We start from the raw sequence: 25054 nt of genomic DNA, 5'->3' as shown, positions 1-25054 counted from the left end.
AAAGCCAGAGAACAATGTTCAATTTCTGTTTGAATCCAAGGCTATGGAAGAAATAACACTCTTTTGGGGTGTTGATGCTGTGAATCCCTCCATTATAGGCTTAGGTTGATGTATAAATAAACCATATACCATAAAGACACCACAGTCTCCACTGTGCCTCAGTTCCAAAAGGAGACATGGAGCCTGGATAAGCACCGGGACTCCTGGAATCTCACACTGCTTGGAGATTGGTGTGGCATGCAACAATAGCAAGATTTTGATATTTTAACTGTTTTCTTTATTGCCACTTCCCTTACTGCACATTCACATTAAGCAACCATCACATTAAGCCACATTAACCGTTTAATGATGGTTTACTGAGAATGCGCAGTGAGTGTATGCCCATTGCTGAAAGTCTTCCCTGCATTATCCCCCCATTCCAGGTGCTGCCATGCCAATGGGAAACAAGCTAGAGCCTCAAACCGGTCTCATGATTTTGTTTTCCCCCAAACAAAGCTTGAGCAGTAACCAAAGTTCTGCTTTTGTCTTACTGCTCACAATTTGTTTGAGGGTAACAAACATGAGCCCAGGTTTAGAAGTCACAACATACCAGACTCTGGCTTGTTTCCTGGTGGCATGGCAACAGAAGTAATGGTGGGGGGGATGCAGTGAGAAGGTTTCAGCAGTGTGTGCCAGCAAGCACACATTCACATTAAACTGTGGTTTTCATGTGACATGCCAACTAGGCCATTGAATAGGAGTGGATGAATTGGTCTGTCACCACTACTTTCAGACATGTTTCACCAGTAAGGTCTGTTGTATCCCGTTTGCATTTGTTGTTTCTTGAAAAAATCTGCATTAAATGATGCTTTTAAATACATATCTTTTAATACATTTCTCTCAGGATACGTCTCTAAATTGTTATTGAGCTAAGAACCAGGTCAGAACATTCAGGAAGTGTAAGAGTAAGTGGATAACTAAGTTCTGATCTAAACATTAATCTGTGGTGTGTGGACCAAGTTCTGTTTATTCAGAATGTGCAAAGATATTGTTTGTGAAATATCTGTAATTTTGAAAAGTTATAAGGGAGTAGCATGGCATTATGTTTTGTATTTATGTTATGTTTACTTCACCTAGGGGTTCCCTGGCCCAAGTCCTATATTTAAAGGATTTGTTATGCATTCAACCCTTTTCAAGGAGCCCGTGGTGGTGCCTTAGCCTCACCAAACCTTTAAGGTAGACAGTGCTGAGGGACACTGATGTTCCCAAAAATACCTTGTGAAGCTTTGTGTCTGTGTGTGAGAAAGGGGGGGGGGGTTTAAACCTGTGTTTCCCATTCCCAACCTAGCATGACATAAAAAGGTAAGTTATAATACATTTAGATAAATAAAAACCCTAGCTGCCTTTTCAGACTTTTCAGAATATTTTTTCTATGAAGCTGGATTAGAAATATCAATTTCTTTTTGTTTTGTTTTGTTTTGTTTTGTTTGCTATCAGGTACTCAGGAAATTCTGTTATTGTCATATAAATGCTGTTATTTAGTACAAACAGTCATGTCACAGCCAGAGATACCCTAACTATAACCTGCTGATATTATTTGTTCACAATAACATAGTTACTGCCCTAAAACCATTGCCTCTAAATGCTAGGGACCGCTGCTCAGAACTGCAATTTGTCATAAAGACTCACAGTGTGCATCGACTTAAGAGAGGAATTGCAGAAATGACAGATAAATGCTATAATTCATAGCAAATCATGATATGCTACACTGCTGTGCTGCATTCGACCTCTCGAGTGCGTTGATCTTTTTGCAGGTTTTTGTTGGTTATCACTGTAGTTTAATTTAAACTTCCTTATTTGAAATATATTACGCAGCATGCCTTTCAAGCGGAACCAGTTAGCTCATTTTATATTGATTACATTGCTGTGTAGTTAAGACGAGATGGTATGGTGATGGTTATTTGTAGGAAGTCACTGGGTTTTAACTATCTGTACTTTAACTGGTGACCCCTGTACCATATAGGCAACATGCCAGCAGGAGAACTAAAATACAGATTTCATTAAGCTGTAAATAGTTTTGTTCACCTTTGCTGTCCAAAGTAAGATGATAAATTGTTCCACTTGGCAAATTCAAAACAGAGCTGTAAATAGCAAAGAACTGGAAGTAGAAGGAAAAGGCAATGTGGTAGACAAAAGAGAGACCTTTCTTAGTCCAATGCATTTTGGACCCTACTGGTGGTTCTTCGGGGAAAGAAATACAGATTCAACATTTAGATGTGCTACTGCAGCTTTTCTTTTGCTAACTCTGAATCTGTATTTCTTTGAAGAAGAACCTGTAGGGTCCAAAACATGTCACACTGATAATGTGGTGCCCTCCACACAATTTCTGTTCTCATCCTGAAGCAAAGTTCTTAACCCGAGGTACTATTTCTGGGTTAGCGGAGTCTGTAACCTGAAGCGTATGTAACCTGAAGCGTATGTAACCTGAGGTATCACTGTATATAATTTAGTTACAGTGGCCTCCCCGCGTGCTTGATTTGATGGTTTGATTATTTTCTTGTGAGGAACTCAAACTATATCCTTGTTGTTCCTGTGTGTGGCAATTATTCTGTTCGTTTTTCTTCTTCTTGTCCTTGTAAGATGTCTTTCTTTTCCCTGATTGTTGCTGTTATGCTTTGGGCAGAGCTGATAGCCCATTGTTGTTCCAGAAATTTCTCCATTGCTCTGTCTGTGGTTTGTTGTTTTACACTGAGAACTTTAGCAAGAGCTGCAAAAGTCACTGTGCCCCAGTAAATAAACAGTTGGCACCATTTTTCTCTCAGCCTGGGAAGAAGTGTGGTCTGTCAAACTGCAGATGACTCAGTAAAAACCTTATCAGTTCTTTGGCAATTCACAGACTCCTTTCATTCTTCCTTCCAGCTGAAAATATATGAGCAGTTATACTTCCAATTAAATTAAATTCCAAGTCCTCTTAGCATTATTCAGTCCACTTCATAAATAATAAAGGATGGGGAAGAGTCAGCTCTAAATTTCCATCATAAACCTTTTGCAAAATAGAGCTTTCCTCCTTTTTTCCTTTTTTTACACACACAATTCTGTTTGATTTTATACTCTGTGTTTATAATCCTATTTCTTCCATCCTCACTTGTACAAATATAATTTGAACTAACTTTCAGAGGAGGACTGCTGAATCATAAATGTAGAGAAGAAAACTTTAAATAAAGAAACTGTAGTCTCCCCTCTCCCCACCATCTTTTTCACTGAATGAAGTCTTATCTCAAGTTCAAACCTTAAAGTCCTTGCAGTTGGTTTGTTCCACAGTTTGTGATCTCCTGTTTTCTAGAACATGCCTGTACTTTAGTCCAATTAAGCTCTAATGAACAGGAGAACCTCTGCTTCTTAATGGTGGCGTTGGAGGGTTTTCAGCAGGTGAAGTGTTTTTGTACTCGGCGCCTCTCTGCCCCTCGCATTCCATACCAGAGCGAGAGCCAGGTACCGAGATGAACTGTGAGTGAAGCTCCCTCCCCCCCATCCCTGGGGAGAATTTGCAAGGATGATTATCCTCAATCATCCTTGTTTTTCCTTCGCCAATGATCTTCCGCTGTCATGGGGGCTGTGGAACCGGAAGCCCATCCAGAGATCTCGTATGGATGTGTCCTTCATTGTACACTTGCACATACACCAACACTTCTTCTGTTTTACCTCTCCCAAGATAAACCTTGCAAAGGAACAACATTGCAGCCTGTTCCTCCATCACTTGTGTTTCCATTCAGTGTCATAAGACCTTAATATTTCAAGAACACTACATTTCTTAAACAGAGTTTGGCTTTGGGGGCAGATATAGCTCCGAGGACCTTCTGGCAGTTTCTTACTGTGAGAAGTGAAGTCTGAGTGTGGTGCTGATAACGTCAAGGTTGCAGGTTCAGTTCTCATATGGAATAGCTATACATTCCTGCATTGCAGGGAGCTGGACTAGATTATCCTCAGGGTCCCTTCCAACTCTACAGTTCTGTGATTTTACAGGAAACCAGGTAGTGGCAATCCACCCTGTGGAACACCCTCCCATCAGATATCAAGGAGATAAATAACTATGCAACTTTTAGAAGGCATCTGAAGGCATCAGGAAGTTTTTGATGTTTGATGTTTTATTATGCTTTTATATTTGTTGAAAGCTGAATCGCTGGGGCAACCCAGTAGGATGGTCGCGGTACAAATATAACAACAACAACAACAACAACAATTAATAAAATAAAAACAAATAAATAAAAAAATAAATATTGTTGTTACAGTTCATGTCAAACAGGGCATCTCTCTTTGGCTCGTTTAAATTGTTAAAGGGATAGTGGAAGGCTGGTGAAAAAGGAGGTGATGCTTGCTTTTGGTTACCAATGGTAATCCAGGATTGTAATGTATCTGAATTGGCAGGCTAACATTGCTAAACTTGTCTGAACTGTATCTGAATTGCTAGTTAAAGCAAACTGTAAATTTTGCTGCTTTTCACTGATGTAAAGAATGCTTTGCTCTCATAGTGCTAGGATGTACCAGCCTTAGCAGCTTTGTCATTCCATTGTTGCTGTAGATTAGAGACATTTCTTTTTTATTTTTGGCAGTACATCTTTGGTCCCATGTTTTTCAGATGCCTCAGCAGCTGCATGGGATGGACTGAAATCCTCTAATATCACACACATAATGGCTTTTGTTTCAACATCAGCAACAACCTTTTTTTTTGAAGAATGTATTTGTATACTTTTAATTTATAGCCCACTATATCCCAAGGGCTCAGGACATGTGACCTCAGTTTTAAAAAGTGGGACAAGCCATAGCTCTGAAAGACATGTAACATTACAGTCTAAATTTGATGAAAACACAAAAAGGAGCACACAGTAAAAAAGATGGGAATCAAAACTTAAATGACGTGTTCTATTTTTAGGAGCATTAGGAAACTGCCTAATGTAAAGTGTACATTTAAATACGTTCAGGAGCCTGCCTGCTACTGTGAACTCTGCATTATCAAGGTTCTCAACTGTGAGGAAACTTTTAAGAACATAGAGATATTTTATTTCTTCCTTATACCATCCTTCATCCCAGGGTCTTTTTGGTTGAATTTATCTTTGTTTTCTTGGAGAGTTTTGATTAATCAGCATTTTTTTCTGGATTAAAGGACTGAAGCACACTTAATTCTTGGGTCAAAAAGACATATGTGTTCTCAGCTTCCAGAACAACTGGTCTTACGACTGCAGGATAGCTCTGTTAATATTTATTCCCACTGCTCTGTTCTTCCTTTATCCTTTCAGTCATGGATCATAGTTAAGGCCATCTTCAGGGGGTGGGGTGGGAGGTGATAATTCTGGGGTTCCTTCTAGCCTCTAAGCTATAGCATTGGATACATCAGAAAGTCTGCCCCCTTTCTTGGGATGTTGTTGCAGAACATTATAATTAATAATAGAAGGGGATTGAGGTGGCATGGCCAGCTGCAATGTACCATAATGTGTGGTGTAGGATCACATCCTAAGTGAAGTTATGTTGGTAATTTTAATTCTATAATGTATTATAGAATAAATGCTCATTGAACTGCTTATTTTAATATGTAACCTCCCCTGGAATCATTGTGGGATGAAGGATGGTATAGAAATAAAATATCTATGTTCTTAAAAGTTTCCTCACAGTTGAGAACCTTGATAATGCAGAGTTCACAGTAGCAGGCAGGCTCCTGAACGTATTTAGATGTACACTTTTAGAAGTTATCACCAGACTTTCTACCCACTCAGCATGGGAAGGTTAGGAGTAGTTGGGAATGGAGAATTACAATTGGGAAAATATAACACTGGTCCTAAAGGATCTTGATTGGCTCCCAGTGCATTTCCGAGCCCAAATCAAACTGTTAGTGCTGACGTTTAAAGCCCTTGACCCAGTATACCTGAAGGAGCGTCTCCACCCTCATCGTTTGGCCCAGACACTGAGGTCTAGCTCTGAGGACCTTTTGGCGGTTCCCTCACTGCGAGAAGCAAAATTACAGGGAACCAGGCAGAGAGCCTTCTCGGTAGTGCCGCCTGCCCTGTGGAACACCCTCCCATCAGATGTCAAGAAAATAAACAACTGTCTGACTTTTAGATGACATCTGAAGGCAGTCATGTTTAGGGAAGTTTTTAATGTTTGATGTTTTACCTTGTTTTTACTGTTCTGTAGGGAGTCGCCCAGAATGGCTGAGAAATAATAAAATTGTTCTTCTTCATGTTGTTGTTACAGTTGGCGCTGCAAGGGATAGCACTCTTTTTAAAAGACCAAGTCTGTAGTTTGTGTGTGCTCCTGGATTCACCACTGACTGTGGAAGCCCTGGTAGACTTGGTAGCCAGGAGTGCGTTTTGTCCACTTTGGCTGGTATGCCAGCTACAGCCCCTCATTTAGATAAATGATAAATCATTGATTATTTAAGCTATAGTTTATTAAACCATGGCTTTGTGTCATGTGTGAACACTGCCCAGCATCTTAACTATGATTTCCTTACTGCCCCAAAACCCCAAAATCTCAAACCATGATTTGTTGTTGACTTATGAACCCTGGGTTCTTCTAACTGTGGTCCGAGTCCAGCACTCTTCCTAAACTGTGGTCTGTTTGGTGAGTGTCTGGGGTGAGTTGGTCAAAGTACATAGGCACGAGGCAAGAGTAGTTGGGGGGAAAGCCAAGTTTGAGAGAAACAAGGCACAGTTTGTTTGATTGTCAGTGGCAGAACTCTTGGTTTATTAAACAAACTATAGCTTAGTGTTATTTGTCAACTGGGCCTGTGTGGCAGTTTAGTGATGCACAATCTAATACTGCCCCTCTACTAATCCAGTGGATATTATTTGAAGGTGTGAGTAATGGTTACTGTTTTATCTGCTATGGAATTATAATTTAGAGATAATACAATTCTGAATATAGGAAATCTTCACCCTTTTATTAGGAAATGGAATACTGAATATTATTATTGGCATGCTCAGGAAACTTACAACTTTGCTATGGATTTTGTCTTGGAATCCCTGGGAGTATCGTCTAATCCTGGCTTTTACACTTAAACCGTAGACAACATGCTAAACCTCTTTTGAGTCTTTCTGTCTCATTTTTTAATAGGGATAATGCCTACCTCCAGAAGGTGCTAAAGGATTCATTTGCTCAGTATTTATAAAATGCTTTACAACTCTGTTTGCCAGTAGATTTAACTAGAATCAATTTAGTGGATTTTTTTTTTTTTACGAAACCCTAATAAGTATTTTTAAATACTTTCATGTCTCTCACCTCATTCCATTTTTAATAACTGTGTTCCAGTCCACACAAACACATTTTTTAATGTTAGTTTTCTCTCTTTCCCCACCTTTCTTTGTAGTAAGAAAATAAGTTGCAACACACTTCTGCAATGTTCTGATATTGTATCTCTCTGTACTGCAGTGAACATTGTAACTTAGCTTTAAATAAGCTTTTAAGATACGGCCATCTGTGTGGTTGTACCTGTTGTCCAAAGAGTAACAAATAATCTGGGATAAAGCTTAAGAGAAGCATCAGAGTTCAGCTGGAAAATAAAGAGGCCAGTCTAAAATCCGCCTTGGGTGGATGTTTTTACAGGTCTGGTGGATATCTTCGGGTCTCAGTTGAAGCCTGGATCTGGGGCTGAAATGGCACCTGCTTACGCAAATCAGTTCAGATGATTTTATGCTAAATAGCTCATTAATTGGATTGGTCCATTTAGACCAAACTAGCCCAGTGAGAAGGGAAAGATCTGTAGTGCACCAGAAAGGGCAAGATCTGTAGTGCCTCTTTTTACCGGAAACGTTTATAGATAGGTTATCATCACAAGTACCAGGGATATTGTTTGGAGCTGTATCTTAAAATGATTGCCTATGTACACTGCCTGCCTTCTGATCCAGTAGTTGGTTGCCTGCACAGAAGTAAATGGCAGGCCAGCTGTGATGACGATGAAGAACTTCTTCCACTGTATTCCAACAAAAGGGAGATCAGTCACACTAAGGTCCATGAGCACTTCAGGAAAAAATGGCTGAGCAAAGACAACAGTACCTTGTGGCCAAGTAAGATTGCATCGTGTCTTTTACTAAAACAGTTAAAGCAGGGTGTTTATAATCTTTGTTCTGGATATAGATAAAGTGTTTTTTTTCCCCTTTGGCAGTATACAATCAAATAAATTTCAAGAGATGTATTGTTTAAAGTCATAAATAGAATGCCTTCTAGAGTGAAGACAAAGTCTGTGATAAAATGTTGTGACTTCACCATTGTAGAAAGTCTGCTTCATCTTAGTATATCCATATTTTTATTCCTTTACAGCACATTGTAGTTAAATGGAAATGTGTTTGTCTTAAAATGTTGAATGACTAAATCAGTGCTACTCCCACTCAGTGTTTATGTAATATAGTTTGGTGCCATGAGGGTATCCTGTATTTCCAGTAGGGAAAATAATACTGGAGTCATAATGGCCCTTTGAAAATAAAGTTTTCTAATCTTGCATTTGTTTGAAGCTAGGTTCTGTTAAGCATCATTGTTTCTCACTTTTCACTTTGCCTACCCAAGCAGGGACCCTCCCCTGCTTAGAAAAGTGAGAGAGAGAGGAAAAACAAACACTATGTATATTGTAAAGGGAACTTTCCTTTTGAGATTGTGCCATTAGCTTTGTATTTTATTTTTTACAATGAGTAAGTTAATTCACCAGCGGCTGGATTTTATTTTCTCCTTTCCATTCATTCTGATATTCTGTAGTTGGTTGTCAGTTACTTAAATAATATAGTGCCTTATCTTGTTTTGCTTGCTTGCTTGCTCGCGCGCGCACCCACACACCCACACCCACATCCACACACACCGCTGCTCTTGGTACTCCTTTTGAGGGGATGGTAGATAGTAACAGCCTTTGAAATTAGGCTTCTAAAATCAGGTGACCAAGGAAGCATTTCATAGGAAAGTTTGACAGTGATGAAACTAAAAAAAGCACAGCATTACTTTGACCTTTAAACCGTTCTCATTTAACATTCAGGTACTTTAAATGTAAACTCACTGTATAAAGCAATTACAGTTGTTGTATACCCTTATTGTGAGCCAAAATACGGTAACCTTTCACTAGAATTATAACTGTCATATATTTAATTGTCCAGTATTTAGATTAATTCAAATGCTTAAATAGGCATGTCCTGCTTTATTATAAATATTGTTGTTTTTGTTTTAATGATGTCACTGAACAAGTTGAATAGTTTTGCTTTAAAATGATCAAACCACTAGTTCATATATTAATGTTTCCCCATTAAATATTGTGTGGAAAAGTTATCCCCCATTCCTCAGCATGTTTTTGGAATTTTTGCAAACTTTCAGTAGGTTGAACTACCCTCTTCCCTGATTTAAAATCTTAAAATAGTATATACCAATCCACATCTGAAGAACAGATTCAATTTGTTATTGCAGAAACAAATTATAAAGTGATTTCCTTTGGGAAAAGATGGTTGCTTTCCCAATGAAATTTGCTAACATTGTTTTAATGAACAGAACTGCGAAGTATAAAGTAAGATCTATGAGCAGCCTAAGTGATTTCTGGATGCAATATGTGAATATCCTGGCAGGATTCTTATTCTCTCTCTTTCATTTTGGCTTTGTTTCTAAGCACTGAAGAACAGAAACTACTGAAAGCTTTCTTTAATTAAGAAAAAAACAAAAACCCAAAACAAACCCCCGAACTCCCAAATGTCCCAAACATAAAACGAAAATAACTGCTTATTCTCATTCTAGGCCCAGTAGCAGGTGCAAATTAGATAGAAAAATGTACAGAATAGGTCAATATGGACTTTGAGAATGCTTGAAGGCAATGTTAATTGTAGGAATGGCCATTCCCCTTTGACCTCAGGGTCGCAAACAGTCCCTGTTCATCTGTTGTCGCCTGTGGCTACTGGTTTTGCATTCCCTATGGCCATATTTTCTTTATGCATACAAGTATTTGTTAGGGATAGTAGTGGGTGAGAAAGCTACGTACTGCATGCTTTCTTTTTTAAAAACCTGGTGGCTGGATCTTAGTGATAGAAAAGTTGGGAGAGGATCAGTAGTTCATAACAATAAGTGGAGTTGGCCAGGTATCAGTCAGCTTGTTTGAGAAGCTTGGTGGGTCAATGTATTTTTAAGGCTGTCTAATAAGGAACAGGATTGTAGAGTGTGAGTCTTGTACATAAAATGAAAATCCTATCAAAACAGGTTTCCAGTACTTTCAGTCAATACATGATTGCCTAAATACATGAAGCTATTGGTCGCACATAGCATGACTATGTTGCATTCTCCTCCTGTTTGGGTTGAGGATTCATTCCTTATAGGTAGGCAGTGTACTGCCACAGTCCAGCAGTGAGGGAGGAACAGAATGGAAGCAGTAGGCCGGCAAAGTGCCCTGCTAATATTGTTTTCATCATTACTTGCACGTCCACTGTGACACACAAACCTAGCAACCTAGATTGACTGCTGGCAGATGGCCAGCCATAGTACATAGTCAAACAGTATTTCATTTCATAGAGGCATATGTTTGTCGCCGGTATTTGTTCAGTATAGATTTACGCAGCTCTCTTAGGCAAGGTCTTCCTAATAGAATGTATGCCATTTATTGTCGAATTAGGAGATTCCAGAGCTTGATCAGTCAGTTGTTGCAGCTAAACTCGATTAACTGCTTCAATAGTTTTGTAAGGAAGTGAATTAATAGAGCAACGGAAACCTTTTTTTTTTTTTTACTGAGAAAACATTTTACTTTTATTAGTCCATTTTTAAACGCAGTATCAGAAACCTCTTTATTTCTTATTTAGTGTTGCCCTGCAGTGTCCTTCCTTCATTGTCATGTTATTTGATCAAAAACAATTTTTATTAATCCCTTCAAATGAAGTATGTTGAGAAAATGGAATAAATGCAAGGATGCTCATATGCAGTTCGGGAATATTCTGGGCAGAAGTGGTAACTGGCATTTTTGTAAATAAATCATATTTATTTTATTTTATTTAAAAGGTTATGCAGTGAAAGGTTAAACCATTGCACTATAATGCAATGAAAAGTTAGACATTCTAGCTTTACATTGCTTGTTTGGTTTTATATGCTTTCAGTGTGATGCATCCTCCCTCCTATGCTCCAGAACCATTACCAAGCCTGTGTCCCCCATATATTGTTGGGCTACAACTCTTCTAATTTCCAGTCAGGATAGCAAATGTCAGGGAAGATGGGAGGTAGAGTCCAACAGCATCTGGGGACCCAAGATTGGTAAAGGCTGCTCTAGAGGGTGCTCTCTTGCTGGAATGGCAAGTGTGAGATAGAAACTGTTCTTGTTAGTTGCTAGTGTCTTCCTGTGGGAAGTGGTGAGAGGACAGCCATTCCTCTTCTTTTCCCTAATGCAGTGGCTCAGACAGGGTGGTATACTTATTCCCTCGGTGCACGTTGTTCCATTCTTTGGAACACAGTTTACCATTAGCCTGTTCCAGGAACCCTCTAATGGCAGGGAAGTGAAGGTTTGTTTCCTCCCTGCAATCCAATAACTTTATCTTAGTCGTTAATTATGATGGACATTTTGCTACTTTTATTATAAAAGAATTATTATAAAAGAATTGTTATAAAAGGATTTATTACAAAAGAATAACAACTGACTAGACTCAATGGCAATGGAAACTGCTGAAAGAATGTATGTATATCCTACTTTGTTAACTAACTAGAGTAAACCATGGTTTTCTGAGTTTGCACAGAATGTGGACAGTGGTTTAGTCAAAACTGAAAGCAAAAGCTTTCAGTCTTTCGTCTTTCACACGAGAAGAGAAGAAAGGGCAGCCAGCCAAAGGTTTATAGCAGCTTGTTCCAGATCATCTAAGCCAGAGCATTGTAATCTGTTTAGTTTAATCACCATGGAACCAGTGCAGGTTGTAATGTCTGTTTGGAATTCTACTTCAAGGAACTGAATTCCAGTCCTCCTCATCATGGATCTAACTGGTCAGATATAAATACATGATGGCCCCAATTCATTGAAGCTGTCAACTCAACTTGGCAGCAAATGTGTGCACTCTCCCATTTACTCTGCAATTGCTGCGCATGAGGATTTGGTTAGTGCTATCAGCTCTGACAGTGATTATTAGTATGTGTTGGTCAGGAAGTGCTGATGAGGGAGAAGGTGCTTTGATCCCTTCCCTGATACAGAAATCTGCCATTTCTGATGAATGAAGCATAAAATCAGTACCAAAAGGCAATGCTATTAACAAAAACAAAACTATTGCAGCTCTTCAAGTCTGAATTTGAGTGAATCTCCAAGATCATAGAATTGCACAATTTTGGAACTGTTACTAGGAGCACCGTTGCCTTTGGACATGACACAGAGAGGAAGCATAAACAAACCTCATAGAGGCTGATTGATGTTTTGTTGTGACTTCAAAAAAAAGTTTGGGGAAGCTTTTCACTAACTGAATGCACACGACCAGCAGCAGGATTTTCAGAACTGTGAATGTTTCAGGTAGAACAGCTAAGAGCACCCGACTTTCTTTCTTTACCAAACCGTTTGACAAAAACAAGGCAGTTTCGACAACTATCGCAGAAACCACTTTCCCTGATAGTAGTGCCACTTAGAGAAGTGATTTACTAGCAAAATGGTAATCTTAACACTACCTACTGTGTATTTTGTGTAGTGTAGTAATCACTTCTTTGCTCTAAAAAATAATAATTAGCCAGGTACTTTCGAAGTCAAAACATTTCTCACAACAGAAAGGAAAAAGCAGGAAAAACTTCAGTATTTTGGAGTCAGCAAATAGCCTCAGAACTTGAATGTTTCTTGAAGGAATAAAGCAATTTTATATCTTTTCCCACACCCAAATTCAACTATTGTTCTGTAGTTCATACATTTCCTGCTAGACCAAGAGAGAGTGTCAGGTTCCTTCTGTATATTAAATAGTACCCCCCCCCTTGCAGGAAATAAGTCTTCTGCTATCCCATATTTGCTTTCTTTATTGACACCCTTTTAGAAGACTTAAAAGGATTGGCTACAGTAAGCTATCAGTTCATCACAGAACAAAAGTGGTTAATCTTAATTTGTCTAATTAGCATCTGATATGTGTACCAGCTGCTTCCTTGAACAAAAGCAGATGATCAAACCATCTTATTAATTGCATATTAATTCTTGCATGCGTCTTAACCATATGGGAGACCTCTGTGAATGTACTGAGGCAAATTCATTATGAGAGCTGGGGAAACGAAAGAGCAATTGTATCTTCAGAGAACAGAGTGTAGGGACCATGGAAAATGTGTGTGTCATCCTAACATGACCCATCTGTGTTTCCTGTGCTCTTTGTTACTAACATTGAAAACGATTTAAGAATAAAGCTAGACAACTGAAGCGACATGTGTGTTTGATAGCTGGAGTTCTGTGACTGGGGAACCTATATTATCTCACTAAGTTATTCTTGTCATACTCCAAAGAAACCTTCCTTATTTATATTAGTTATATGGCTAAATTTGTAAGTCAGATATGACCGCAGATATTTTTTTTTGTTCTATGTTCATGAGTTTCTCCAGTTTTAATTTAAAAAGAATTCTAGAGCTGCATCACAGACTGTGGACATCACAAAAATCTTTGGTTCAGCACAGGGGTAGCCAATGTGCTCCAGGTGTTGAGCTCAGCCCTAGCCAGCATGATCAGCGGTCAGGGATCATGATGATTGTAGTACAGCAACATCTGGAGGGCACCTTGTTGGCTGCTCCTGATTTAGGAAAACATGAATGAACCTAGCCCTTTCGCAGGCTTGGAGGCTTCCCCTCCTCGCTATCTCCTTGTATAGCTGGGAAGAGGCAGTTCAGAAGCTGTTCTGCTTTTAATTAAACATAGTTTGCCAGATAGACCAGGTCTGTGGTTGATGCTAATTATATTGAGAGCAATTCAACGTCACAATAACGTGATTGTTCTGCCAGAGCAAGCATTTTGGCTTGCCAGATGGAACGGTCCTCCTTTCCTCCCCCCTCACACTATTCCAGGAGTCTTCCCGAATTCCTGCCCCCCGGAGCTGGTTTTGGGGGTGGGAGGCGGGGGCAGGAGAAATCACTGTTGCACAAGTGGGAGTCCCTATGTTGAGCTACACAGATAGGACTTATTAGTTGAATCCTTCCTGGTTAGTTCAAAACAGTTCAGCTTCAGAAACCATGGTTTGAAGATGGTTGGTTTTAAACTGACACTAGTTTATGTTACCCACAGTTTGTCAGTCTAGATGTTATTACAAACCATGGTTGACCAGAGATGCAAATAAAACTTTACTGATTCCTCCAGGCCACCAGGAAGGAAGTAGCATGCAAGCCTTGGAGGAAACTAGGTTTGTTTGTACCTAGTTCTTGCAGCATTGTAAGCCAAACTATGGCTTCCTAGGACCACACAAATATTCTGGCTCCTGGAACAGAGTTCACACCCACTTTGCTTCTCCCTAGTCTTTTTTAGCTCAGCACAGCATGGCAGCTAACCCAAAGTCTGGCTTAGCATGTCATTAGAACCCAGGCTCATGGTTAAGCTCTCTCCTTATTAACCATGAGCTGTGGCCAAGTTTTGTTCTTGCAGAAGTGCAGTGTAACAAAGACATCCTGCCTAGCACCACACATATTTGGATGTTTGTACTAAGCTATGGTTTGGAATAGTGTTGTGTGCAAATGCAGCCATTGTCTGCATACAACCATAGTGATATGCACAACGAAATACATATATTGAATCTGGTGGATGTTATTATGATAATCATTGTCACACAAAAATGGTTCTGTGTGTTGCAGCAAAAACAAGACTCTTGAAGCACCTTAAAGGCTAACAAATTTTATTATTTATTATTTATTTATTACATTTATATCCCACCTTTTCTCCCAGGGGCTCAAAGTGGCACACATGGTTCTCGCTTTTCCCATTTTATTCTCACTACAGCCCTGTGAGGTAGGTAAGGCTGAGAGTGAGTGACTAGCCCAAGGTCACCCAGCAAGCATCATGGCCGAATGGGGATTTGAACCCTGGTCTCCCAAGTCCTTGTCCAACACATTAACCACTATGCTGCAATGGCATAAGCTTTCATGAGCAAGCGTGTGTATCTAAAGAATTGGTCTCTAGTCCCCAAAATCTTTCGCTGTAATAAAATTGGTGTTTAAGGTGTCAGTGGATGGCTTTTGCAAAACATAGAGTGTAGTTGAGATAAGAAGTATGAATGGTTACTCTTTTTCTGGTTTCATTTTGGCTAGTAAATTAAAGTTGATAATTTTAGTCAATTCAGTTAAGAACATAAACATACAATGGAATTCAATCTTATAAAAGTTTGCCACCTAACCTAGGCAGCTTGTGATTCAAGACAAAGCAGAGCAACAGGTCTCTTCCATTAAAAATATAAAAAAATATTTGATGGGTTCATCCTCTGAATACGTGTTCTTTAAATTAAATGACTACTGAAATATTACACTACGTTTTCATTTAATAAATTCTGAGTAAGAATATGGTTATTAGGAGATAGTTGGCTTCAGCTCCTGAAGTATGGTATTCTTTTCTTGCCACCAAAAGTAGCTGTAACTAAAATTAGGCTAGTATGAGTATCACTTCAGTGCTGTAACTCACATCAGAGTTACAGATTCTTCTAGTGAAGGGAACATAATATTGTTTACCTTTGTCAGTAGAGACAGAAAGATAAACTGGAGAGTACTGTTTCTGTTTCCTGCAGATGGCAGCATTTTGCCTTCTTGCAGGTATTCCAAGGCTCTACTGCGTTGGGAGGCATCTAATTATGTTTTTCTCCCACCCCCAACCATCTGTTTTGATTTTTTGACTAAATAAAAATGTCTATTATACCTAATTCATATGTTAGCTTCTTTTGACAGTTCTTAAAATCATTTTGTTTCAGCACAATGTCTTCACAAAGCACCATGGGTGAATCAAGGCATCCATATAGTTTTCTGCTCTTCCCTGATCAATGGCAATAGTTCTAGACCACTTTATTTCATTTTTTTTTGTTGCTAATAAAACAGATTTTAGCTATTCACAACAGACAAATATATAACATTGAAATGCTGCCAGTGAGATATTTGGGTTCCTGATTTGCTTGGGTGAAGCAGTATTAAGGTGAGCCTCACAATTTTTTTAATTTGTAGAGGATAAGGAGATACATGTTGCAATAGGGATGAAAACACATCTTTAGCTGTTAGTCAATCAGTGCACAACACAGAATCCCAAGTCTTCATATTCAAGGAAAAGATGGGTGATTGCATGCCTAATCATTGTTCTTTGTCTGTATAGAAGAAGGTTAAGAATGTCCACAGTCTCAAAGCGGGTTGCTTATGTAATCCTAAAACTGGCAATCTTAATGTTCAACATCCCAAATGCTGAGTATAAATGGTTGCCACCAGTTGTAACCAACCAGCATCTTTTATTTGGTTCATTACTAAGAAAAATGAGTGCTGCACATAGGCAGCTGCTGAACTTTGGCATGCCTCTTCTCTCCTTCCTAACGACTGAGTGTCTGCTTCTTGTCATGTGTGACACTTCCTTGTGGAAAACTCGGCACCTCCTTCGGTACCATCTTTCCATGCTCAGAAAAAGGCATTACATTGCTTAACTCTACTGCTTGTAATGGCAAGCAGCATCAGTATAGAATTTAAGAAAGAAAGAAAAATGTGAATTTATTTTTCCACAACAACAGAAGGATGATTCTTCTACCAGCTGAACTTCCAGGGGACCAAAGTTGAAGATAATGAAATTAAAAATTAAGTGAAGGGTGTGTGTGTGTGTGTGTGCAAAGTGCTTTAAAAAAAACCCTGTGCCTGTGCTCAGGAAGAAGGAATAGTCTGGTGAGAGAAAAGGGAGAAGAGTAGAAGTGATGCATCTTCTTTTTCTGGACCCTATCATGATCTGCCTGCCAGTGTGAACAGGAAATAGAGCCATCCAAGTCCAAATTAAAATGGAAAGTTTTATGATAGGGTGGAAGGTTCATTAAAGTTTACAGCCAATAAAAAAAACAAAACAGACCTATCTGGGAAAAGGCCTTTATCTGGAAGCATCAAGAGATCAGTCAAGGGTAGAGGGTGTTCTAATACAAAATATTTTTCTTCCATGTTAAGCAGTATCACTGAGGATAAAATTGTGAGGTGTCTAAAATTATAGAAGTGACAGGGCAGGGGTCTTTGTATTCAGAAATTGCAATCCAAATGGCTTAAAAAAATGGGGGGCTTATTGATTGGGTGGGATTACCAAACACACAAATCTCTACTTAAAAGTAATTGGGATGTGTCTGGAACTCAGTGCTATACTTGCTCAAAATGTTATTGATTTCAGGAACTGAAGTGCCCCAGTCTTAAAGCTACTTTTAGTGGCTCTAAGGGATGTCACTGTAGTGACTGTAAAAATTGTGTACAATTCAAAGAATTTGTTAATTGGACAAATAAGGAAAGTAGATTCTCCAAGATTTTTACAGTTGTAATACAGTAAGCCTGTAACTTTGTTGTTGTTTAGTCGTTTAGTCGTGTCCGACTCTTCATGACCCATGGACCAGAGCACGCCAGGCACTTCTGTCTTCCACTGCCTCCCGCAGTTTAGTCAAACTCATGCTGGTAGCTTCAAGAACACTATCCAACCATCTCGTCCTCTGTTGTCCCCTTCTTCTTGTGCCCTTCATCTTTCCCAACATCAGGGTCTTTTCCAGGGAGTCTTCTCTTCTCATGAGGTGGCCAAAGTATTGGAGTCTCAGCTTCAGGATCTGTCCTTCCAGTGAGCACTCGGGGTTGATTTCCTTAAGAATGGATAGGTTTGATCTTCTTGCAGTCCATGGGACTCTCAAGAGTCCTCCAGCACCATAATTCAAAAGCATCAATTCTTCGGCGATCAGCCTTCTTTATGGTCCAGCTCTCACTTCCATACATCACTACTGGGAAAACCATAGCTTTAACTATACGGACCTTTGTTGGCAAGGTGATGTCTCTGCTTTTTAAGATGTAAGCCTGTAACTTACATGCATTTAACTTGTGCTCATTCAGCTTTACGTGCTTGGAAATTTTTTAAAAAATGAAATAGAAAGGGGACAGAAAGGGAGTGGGTATCTAGGGGGAAAGTCTTTAGCAATTCCATCCACCATTTTCCCCAATGTTCTTTTGATTATATACGATTTTGGCTTTAGGCGTGATCCCTGGAACGTAGCCCTCACGTAAGTTGCAGGCTTACTGTACCACTAAAGGAATCAAATATGTGTCTCAGTGCCCCTGCAATACCATGTTTGTGGTAATGGCAATGAGATAAAATGAGGATATATGAGCATAAAAGCTGTGTTAGGAATTACAGAAGAACCAATTTGGGTGTAAGTTTTTAGTTGCTAAGCTCTTGTAATGTTGACCTGCTGGAATAAAAAGACTTCAAGATGAAGATGAGCCAGAAGTTTCTGGTCCAATGGAGAGGCCTTGAACTCCTGCCTTTCCTTCCATTATAGCCTGATTGAATGGCTGTTCTAGATGAGAGTTGAAGGAAGCATCTGATGGAGCTGGTCTCTCAGCAGTGTTTTAATCTGTTTGGGAAACCTCCACAGAAGCAGCAGGCTCCCTGATACCCTTCAGTACATGGGAAGGCAGCTTATATGTCAGGCATAGGCAAACTCAGCCCTCCAGATGTTTTGAGACTACAATTCCCATCACCCCTGACCACTGGTCCTGTTAGCTAGGGATGATGGGAGTTGTATTCCCAAAACATCTGGAGGGCCGAGTTTGAGGAAGCCTGATATATGTGATGGATAGTGGTGGAGCTATTTAGACACCTCTGCTTTTTCCACCTGTGATTCTGATTATATGAGCAGGAGAATGCCTGGATAGTGTTAGGGAGACAGTAACTTGCAATAGGGCTCACCCAGTGAGTTCATTTGTAATTGGAAAACTTATGTCTTTGTTCTTTAGAATGCTATTCACTCTGATGCTGTGAATAAGGTAAAGGAGCACTAGCTTTTCACACATCAGTTACAGGAAGCCCACGATTCTGGGCTGTTACTGGTTAATTTTACCTAAGGGAGTTAGTAATTCATTTGTATTGATTGTTTTATTGACTTCTTTATACTGTAATCAAATTTTCTTCTTCTAAGGTCATTTCTCCCTTTGACCTTACAGTAGATTTCTTAGTAACATAGCTGGCTTTTCCATGTGCTGCTGACTCAGATGTTTTCTGTTCAAACTAGACTTATTAATTAAGTGGCTACTTTGAATAGCATTTAATTAAAATCTATTTTTGTATGAGAAAAGTACATATAAACCCAAATTCTTTTCTAATAATTGCTGATTCGTGCAGTTATTTGTCCTATTGACATGAAAGTGGAACCACTCTGAAACTACTTTGCATGCACAATGTGCTATCACCTGCTGTATTTTAGCTCATTTGTCCTTCAGATTATTTGTAAAAAGACACTCATCATTGCTTGGCAAGATATTTGGATGAAGCAAAACTGGATTTCCAGTAGTTTCACTTTGTAAATATGTTGGGTTTTCTTTTTTAAGTTAATACAGTACTCAAGATCATGGCAAACTTACAGTCATGAATATTAATTGAATGCATGGTTACGCCATGGAAACGGAATTGTTTCATTCAGTTGAAATGCAAATACCCTGTAACAGTTATTCATACTAAATTTGGCCACTATAAAATAGTAATTTATTATTTATATCCCCTTCTGTCATGATCAGAATCCAATGAGATACAAATCCACATTCATTTGCATAACCTTTCACATTTTGAAAATTTAATTACCATAATTTGATAACCCGATTTTTAGATTGAAGGCTTGTAGAACAGTTTACATATTCTAAAATAAAAAGTAGCTACTGAAACTGAAAGTGCAGCAAAGTCAGCATAAAATCTGAAAAAATCTAAAAGTTCTAATAAAAGGCCTAAAATGGGTGGAGGATGTTTGGCTATACTGGAGGGCTGCAGGTTTCCCCTACTCTGCCCTAGGCAAAAGAACTTTTAGCACTACAGAAAACCCTTACTAAATCTGACTTGCTAGGTGACCACAATCCAGCCTAAAGATACTATTGGCTTTTGGATCAGCTACTTTGACCAGTTTCAGTTGTTTTGCTCTATGAATCCTGACATTGCTATTGGGAGTAAGCACAAACGTGTTCCAACTAATTAAGCCAATGGAGAAAATGTGTCCAAATTCAGGCGGACACAAGTAATGGTATCATGAGTAGGAAAATGTCCATCCTGCAGTTAAGGAGGCAGTGATTGAACTCTTAAACTTCCCTAGTAGACAATATCAACCTATGTTCCTTCTTAGGAAAACAAATTGGGAATATGGTTGCTGCACAATTCTAGGCATTATTGGATAACCTCATTTCTTGACCTGTTTTTAATCAGGATTTCAGCTGACTGTGGAACTAAGACAGCTTCGTTGCACAAAACTATAATATAGTGGTACCTCGGGTTAAGTAAGTACTTAATTCGTTCCGGAGGTTCGTACTTAACCTGAAACTGTTCTTAACTGAAGCACCACTTTAGCTAATGGGGCCTCCTACTGCCGCCGCGCCGCTGGAGCACAATTTTTGTTCTCATCCTGAAGCTAAGTTCTTAGCCCGAGGTACTATTTCTGGGTTAGCGGAGTCTGTAACCTGAAACGTATGTAACCTGGAGCTTATGTAACCTGAGGTACCACTGTAATAACTTAATTAAAAGCTTTAATAAACTGGGTGGTGAGAAAAATTAAAGTTCCAAAGGCCTCCCCAAACAGTAGGGTTACCCTGGATACTGTTGGCTATGCTTGAAGTAGCAGTTACAACCTGAAGACTACTATGAATACAAACCCTGACACTCTGATAAGTATGGGAAAAGATGAAGGAATCTCAGAGAGGATGGTCATGGCAAGCAAAGGCTCTTGGCAAGTGGCACAGGTTCACAACAGAGAGAGCTCTGTGCTGATTCAGACTTGGCACAATTTAAAACTGGATTAATTTGAACATCCAACAGATATTCTTCAAATTAATCTGTTTCCAAATTAGATAGGGAGATTTGATTTGTTGGTGATGTGAACTGGTCATGAAACTTACAAAGTTACTATGAAGGCTTGGAATTTATACAAGATACTCTGTATGTTTGATAAGCTAACTTTTACTGAATGTAGGGCAGATTTAAAGTTTATGACATCTAAATTATTTCCACATTTGAGCCAAAATGCATTTGTTTTTTCTGCATGGCTCAGTGGTGGATGGGACAAGGGTTTGTTTGTTTGTTTGTTCCATTTCCTATCCCAAAGGCTTGGCTTGGTCAAATGCAAAACTGAGGTCCTTATTAGCATCTGAACTCCACAAAACCCTGTTCCTTGTTCTGGTGGTGCTTGTGGGGTTAGCTCTTAATGGTAGAGATATAATGAATTAGAAAATAGGGAAAGAGCTAATCAATATTTATTATGTTGTGGTCTAAACAAGATTGTCATAATAAGCTCTGTTTTCCCTTTTTATTTTTTTTTAATGCTTCATTGTTTCTTCACCGTATCCTTTCTGCTCCTCAGTTCCCAACCTCCTTCCTGGAGTCTTCTAGTCTCCTGTGTGCATGGATAATGAGGGAGCTGCTGTTACCTACTTAATAATCTTTGTAAAGCCCCACTTTATGCATAATTCTCGCTTTGGATTAAGTGGTGCACAGGTCTTTTCCTTTCCTTTACAGCTGTTAAAGAGTAAAATAGGACTTTTTTTCTTATTCCTTTCTGGATCCTTAGTTTAATTATCACTTCTTAGTAACCAGAGAAGTATCAAGATTCAGGAAGGCTGAGATTGCAGAGTTGAAAGAGACCATTGTGAGTGAGCTGAGTTCAAGATGGGAGGGCAGCTGAATTCATTGCCTCTCAGGACTGTCTTTGTGGTGGGAAGTCACTTTTGTTCTCGAGGAAAATGCCAGGGGATGGCTGAGCCTGGCTGGTTTGAAAGGAGAGAAGAATGCCTCATAATTTATAAATTATTTATCATTCCTTCTTGTAGAAGAACCATTTGATGGCAATATCCCAGTGAAGCAGGTTGATTGAGTTAATTGAATCTGAGCGTAAGTGTGCAAGGCTGGATGACTTTTTTGTACCCTTTTTTTAGGTTCTTGCCACAGAACTAATGGAAGGAAGTGTAATTTCTAAAGACTTTGAAAGAGAGCTCTTGAAAGTACTAAAAGTTGGCAACCTCCCACATGTGAGAAGGGGTTCAGTGTTTCCTAGGATCATACCCTTAAATAGTTTTCTTTTGCTGTATCATTCCATGTGTTTAGGGAATCTATGGACATAAATACACCTATGCCAAGTGAAATGTGCCTGTTTTTAGTCCCTCATACGGCTTCTTGCTCAACCTGGCAAATGCTTTTGCTTTGTAAAGAGCCTTTCAACGACCTAATTGATTTTATGTACATGCAGCATAAAATCTTTAAAATATATAGCAAAATCAAAAGCCCCTGTAAGTTCACTGAGTCTGACTCTCAGATAAGTATACATGTGATTTTTTTATTTAGGAGGTCATGGTGCTGCAAATAGTTCTGATTGTATCTTTGTCAGAAACATGTGAGGTAGGTTAGTCTGTGAAATAGTGACTGTCCCAAGGTCACCTAGCAGACCTCATGGTTGAGTGCTGATTTCACTCGTGTGACCTTCCTACACTTCACTACACTGGCTCTCAGCCTTAATTTGTAGATCTGTTTTTCCATTTGCCAGACACACTGAAAAAGCACAGATGTCTGTCTGTTATCAGTGTCTTCTTTTTTGGCGTGGGGAGGACTTTTTCTTTTAGACTTCTAATGTTTGAACACACCTCCTTATTCCCCCCCCCCCCCAATGGATTTGGGAGCATAGATTTTCTGAGATTTCCACCACTGGTGTTTTGGGATTGGCCAGTTATGCAACTTTCTTGACTTCATAGTATGTATTACAGTATGTATCTATTTTGATAAAGCATTGGCTAAACCTTGGAACAGCCTTCCATGAAATTTAGAAAAGGTTGAATCCAGCAGTTACGTTAATAGAATTTAATTTCAGAATCACTGGGGCTAGACTGGTTGATTAGTGATGAATAGATAACTCAGGAACATTCGGTTAATGTCTTCACCCTTGAACTCTTCCTGTAAAATTGCATTCTAAAATGTCATTCATGTTACATTTTAAACCATATTCGGAATCGTGTTTTGAACAGCAGCAATAGATAGTATAAAAGTTTTCAAATTCTTTACATAGTGCAAGAACGATTCCTAAGGAGTCTTTGTAGCTTAATTTGAGGAGGGCGGAAGGATGTTTCCAGTTGTTTCATGGCTCAAATCCTTTAATGTGATTCTGATTGTCATGGACCAGGTCAACTGGAAACATATATTCAAAGTGGGCAATACAATGGGCTGGGGGGATGGGTGGAATGCATGCTGCAGGCACACCACATAAAACTGACCACATGCCTCTCCTGAAATATCAAGCAGTTCTATGTAACATGTACAAATCCTTAAAACCAGCAGCATTGCATTTGTAATTAACAGCTGAAATAAGTTTTGGTAATGACAACATCTGTACAGCTGAATAGAAACAGTCTGTTCTAACATCTCATCTCAAATGGGTAATTTTACTGATAAGAGAGTATTATGGTGATCATACCTTCAAAGATTCAGTGTGTTTCATTCACATTCCGCAAACCCTTTGGCCCCTTTCAAGGGTTTCTCCCCCACAGCACCATCTTGGAATTATTTATCTTACTGGGTTGCTGTTTTCTCGATAGCAGGATAGAGAGTTGCGGACAGGAGGATCTTCTTCCTCCTGACCATTTGCTCAGCTATGCACATAATCCAATCTAGTGCTGGGTCACATACTTTTCTCTCTAGCAAATATTGTAAAACAAAAACAAAAAAACTTTGTGGCCTTATTGCATTCATTTTCCAAAGTAGCGTGTAAGAAAGGTTGCTATTATGCCTGTTGATAATGAAAATTGCACACGGAGATGAATTGCCCCCCAACTCAACAAGTGTGTTCCTACAGCTAAGAAGTCAAGGATTTGAACTCTGGTCTAAGTCCATTCCTTCAGAGTACATTGTTAGAACAATGTGGCTTAAGTGTACCACTTCTGATTTTAGCTTCTTAATCTTCTACCTGTGATTTAGCAAACAAGGCACATAGGCGATTCAGCCTCATTTAACGCAAATATTAGTCTTCTTGCTTCATGATAGTGCTTCTGAAACCAGTACAGAGAAAACTATTCATGAAGTATTCCTTCAGCATAGAGGGAGTTGCATGCCAAAGATTAGATGGTAATCTTCCATATAAATGAGGAAAGACAAATACAGCTGTTTATATATATATATATATATATATATATATATATATATATATATATATATGCTTTCGTAGATTTTCACGGGTACAGGAATGTAGGTTTTGGTGTCTTCGGGTGTCTTCCCGTGTAAGAGTTGGGGTGTCTAGGCGACGTTTCGACGAGCACCAGCCTGAAGATGACGAGTGAGACCTCGTCGAAACGTCGCCTAGACACCCCAACTCTTACACGGGAAGACACCCGAAGACACCAAAACCTACATATATATATATATATATATATATGCTTTCGTAGATTTTCACGGGTACAGGAATGCAGGTTTTGGTGTCTTCGGGTATCTTCCCGTGTAAGAGTTGGGGTGTCTAGGCGACGTTTCGACGAGGTCTCACTCGTCATCTTCAGGCTGGTGCTTTCGGCTTCTTGTTACTAGAACAGAGCAGGATCTCAGTGTTTGAGTTCCTATAAATACTGTTGAGGGGGTGTGGTGTATGGCCTCCAACGTTCTGGGCAGAGAGGAAGTTCCCAGGTTATTGTGCCTTTTCTTCTTTTGTTCATTAATTACTTGAGGGATATCTTGAGTGATTTCTTGAGTGATATTCTGAGTACCACTTAGGAGGGTCATTAGGTGTGGATTAGTTGCTAAAGCTTTCGTGTCTTGACCTCTTGAGCTTGTAAAGAGTTTTTCTGAGAAGATGGCTGTACTGCACTTAGTTGTGCTCTGGCTTGGCTTCGTGTATAGGGGCGAGCTGTGGTTTTGTGCCCTGTGCCAGCCAGATCTGTGTTGGGATTGCAGGGGGGTGCAGCATCCGGAGGT

The 25054-nt window shown here is 39.3% G+C and overlaps 1 protein-coding gene across 8 annotated transcripts in view; it reads left to right on the top strand.

The window, feature by feature from the left end:
• Nucleotides 1-25054, top strand: part of NHSL1 (NHS like 1) — a 142952-nt gene that overhangs the window by 63980 nt on the left and 53918 nt on the right. The window lies entirely within an intron of this gene.

Source organism: Podarcis bocagei (genome assembly GCF_964188305.1).
Source record: "Podarcis bocagei genome assembly, chromosome: 3".
In the NCBI taxonomy this organism is placed as follows: domain Eukaryota; kingdom Metazoa; phylum Chordata; class Lepidosauria; order Squamata; family Lacertidae; genus Podarcis; species Podarcis bocagei.
The sequence above is the reverse complement of the archived record's forward strand: the minus strand, read 5'-3'. Positions and strand labels throughout refer to the sequence as shown.